Genomic DNA, 3,722 nt, shown 5'->3' on the forward strand with positions numbered 1-3,722 from the left:
CTCAGATTTCAAATTCTGTCCATTGTATTGCAGTATTTAAACAATAAATGCCGTTTTGGCGCTGTTTAATGTGAAGTGACAGATCGCTGAAGAGCCTCAGTTCAACAGACGCAGCAGCGCGAGGCGCACGTGACCTGATCATCTCCTCCGCTTTAATACCAGTTTCAGCACAAAATAAACATGACTAAACATCTGAAGGTAAGTTAAAAGAAAGATTACAACCTTACGATCTGTATCCTGTCTCATTTACCTCAGAAAAATATTCGGTGACCATAAACTCATTAGTCAACCGGAAAAATAAACTGGTGAGAGGGGTCTTTTTCTAAATATATGCACCATGTAACATATTCATTATAAATTTTACTGTTCTTCTATGTTTAATTTCTGTTTGAATAAATCCATCAAGTTTTTATGACAGCCACCGTTATGTTTATATTAAAAAAAACGAATTGAAGTAGAAATATTATGTAATTGTAACTTTATTATTTTTAAAACTTCATGAAGTGTAATTTTAACAAATCAGTCAATTTTAACCTTCCATATTATAGTAATGTAGTACCAACTGACTCTCCAAGTTTTTATGACACAGCCACCGTTATTTATATATTAAAAACGAATTAAAGTAGAAATATTATTATGTAATTGTAACTTTATTATTTTTAAAACTTCATGAAGTGTAATTTTAACAAATCAGTCAATTTTAACCTTCCATATTATAGTAATGTAGTACCAACTGACTCTCATGTATATTTTACAGCATTGGTTGAGAGATTGTTTTCTTTGATAAAATTTGGCATGTACTGTACTACCTGATATATATCCAAAATAACTGATATTGAATCGAATTGAATCACAATCTTGTGAATGAGAATCGAATTGAATCGTGAAATTTGTCAAAACCCAGCCCTAAAAATTAGTATAATTAAATATAAATATACTCAAAGCAAAATTATCGCTGACTCATCCTGCACTCAGAGGCATTGCAAATATTTGGCCAATCAAATGCTTTCTACATGAGGCAGTTACATGAGGCAAATCAAGTTTGGAAAAAAAAACAATAAGATTAACTGAAATGCATGGCTTATTGGATCAATAAAGGTAAATGTTATATTATATGACAACGCTTTGGAGAGCTTACAAGCTAAGTAAGTTTTGCCTTTAGAACAAACTAATTAAAAAACAGATGTATAGATGTGTACATCAACAGATGTGTCGATGTATTAGAAAATAGGAAATACATCAACACAGAACAGAAAGCAGGCTATTTAATGGGATTTTGAAGAGTGTATGTTTCTGTTGGGAGGATGGAGCTCTTTAAGATGTTCATAGGTAATAACATTAGGAACTGGCGACTGCGTGACCTGTCATCCATCTGCATATTAGAGCATATCATTTCCCAGCGAATGAAAATATCAGCCTTGTCTTGTTGTTCTTCTGAATATTTGTTTTATTAGATCTATTCAAATATAAAGTCCCGAGGCCTGTCTGTTCAAAAGCAAAGCATGCTCTCGGTACATTGCTATTGTCCTTCTGCTGAAAATAAATGTCTCGTTGTTTGTTGATGGAAAGGATTGCAATATTGAAATAGCAGTCATGCGGTGTGTTTGGACGGATTCAAGGACGTAGAGGTTGACCAGCTTATTGTTAATGTAAATAAATGCAAATATTAAAATGGGTCTTTGCACCCATGATGCGGCATTAGAGCGCTGTTTTATGTCCGTCGGGGGTTAATAATGTGAATTCCATCGATTTCTGGATTTTAGAGAAGTGTTCACAGATTTTCTGTCCGTGGTTGGGATTGCTGTGCTTGTTAATCCATTTGAGTCAGGGTGCGATGTGTCTTGCTAGGTATAGGTCATTGCTAATGGCATGCTAATGAGAGCCTGCTAATCAATTTGTGCTTAATCAGCCAATCAATGTTTGCTGTAGCTGGCAAGCACACAGAGCTCCAAACAGCAGCAGAGCCGTGAGAAACTGCAAGACTTCTTGCCCCGGGTTTAAACTAAGTTTGTTACTTTCCTTCACACTGATTCTGTTGCTTTAAGGGATTTCAAGTGGTGCTAATCTGATTTTACAAAGACAAAGAAACATAAATGGAAAGAATATATTAGTATCCTTACACTAATAGAGGTCTCCCTCATGCAGTCCTGAATAATTTGAGACATTGCATTTAAAGGGATGGTCTATGCAAAAATCCTGGTCCCCAGAATGTAACTGTGAAATTTTAGCTCAAAATACCCCACAGATCATTTATTATATCATTTTGAAAATGCCTATTTTGAGTGGATGCTGTATTAGAGCATGTCTCTTTAAATGCAAATGAGCTGCTGCTCCCCGCCCCCTTTTCCAGAATAGAGCTCGTACCTGCTAAAAAACATCTCTTTTGGTTCTGATTATCATGTTTATCTCGCTGAAATCATGCGTTTTAAGCCATATGAGTTTAAACTTCTGATATACTGTTTTCTGAGTGCACACATCCGAAGCACACGGACAGAAAGCGGCTGTCACAGCATGCGAGTACTAAACTAAGTTATTTTTCACACAAGTTTACGTTAAAAACACACGAGTTACAAAAACAGTCGGTTATGTCTGTGAAGGTAAACAGCTGGGAAATAAATCACATGTTTATTTTAGATCTGTGTGGCAGCAGCAATATACAGTAAATAAATCAATAAATCCACTATTCTGTTGTCTCCTCGAAATCAGACGCGCTCGTTTTTTTCAGACACTTGCAGAAAAAAGCTTATCAAAACAAAGTTACTGAGTTAATCTTTTCCACGTTTCCTTGATTGGTAGATGCACCGGGGACCTGATTATTGCACTTAAAACCTGGAAAAGTCAGATTTTCATGATATGTCACCTTTAAAATAAGTTAGCACCTGAACAAAAATACAATGGAAGTCAATGGGAACCAAAACTGTTTGGCTGTCAACATTTTTCAAAATATCTTCTTTTGTGTTCCCCAGAAAAAAGTAAGTCAGATGCCATTAAATGATGAATTAACGAATTCAAACAGATGCCATTAATACAGGTAACGAGTGGAGGACAGAGGAGCCTCTTAAAGAAGAAGTTACAGGTCTGTGAGAGCCAGAAATCTTGCTTGTTTGTAGGTGACCAAATACTTATTTTACCAAGGAATTTACCAATTAATTCTTTAAAAATCCTACAATGTGATTTTCTGGATTTTTTTTCTTCTCATTTTGTCTCTCATAGTTGAGGTATACCTATGATGAAAATTACAGGCCTCTCTCATCTTTTTAAGTGGGAGAACTTGCACAATTGGTGGCTGACTAAATACTTTTTTGCCCCACTGTATGTACATGACCTCAATAATTTTTGGTGACAATATATTGCCCATTATATTTACCTAAAAATTAATGCCACCACCTGTGTCTTTTGCAGCTTCTCGTACATAACGTGGTGTAGTCATGAGGTGCTATTTCAAATTTTAAAAATGCTTCTACAAACAAAGTTTCATCTGCAGATATGGTCTTTTTTAGGGATCTCTGTCCCTTTGTGCATACAGACATCTGACTGCTAAGTAGTGATTGTGTTTTCCAGCAATAGTGTGCACCCTTAAATTACAGAGAAAAGAAGGTCAGGGAAAAATCTGTAGATGGAAAAATCTGCATACAAGTTCTTTGTGCATTTTTTTTCTTTTTTTCTGCTTGTTACTTTGCACTTTTTGTTAGAAAATGTTTATTTACTATTTATTCAAGTTT

This window comes from Sinocyclocheilus grahami, unplaced genomic scaffold, assembly GCF_001515645.1.
Source record: "Sinocyclocheilus grahami isolate Dianchi unplaced genomic scaffold, SAMN03320097.WGS_v1.1 scaffold592.1, whole genome shotgun sequence".
In the NCBI taxonomy this organism is placed as follows: Eukaryota; Metazoa; Chordata; class Actinopteri; order Cypriniformes; family Cyprinidae; genus Sinocyclocheilus; species Sinocyclocheilus grahami.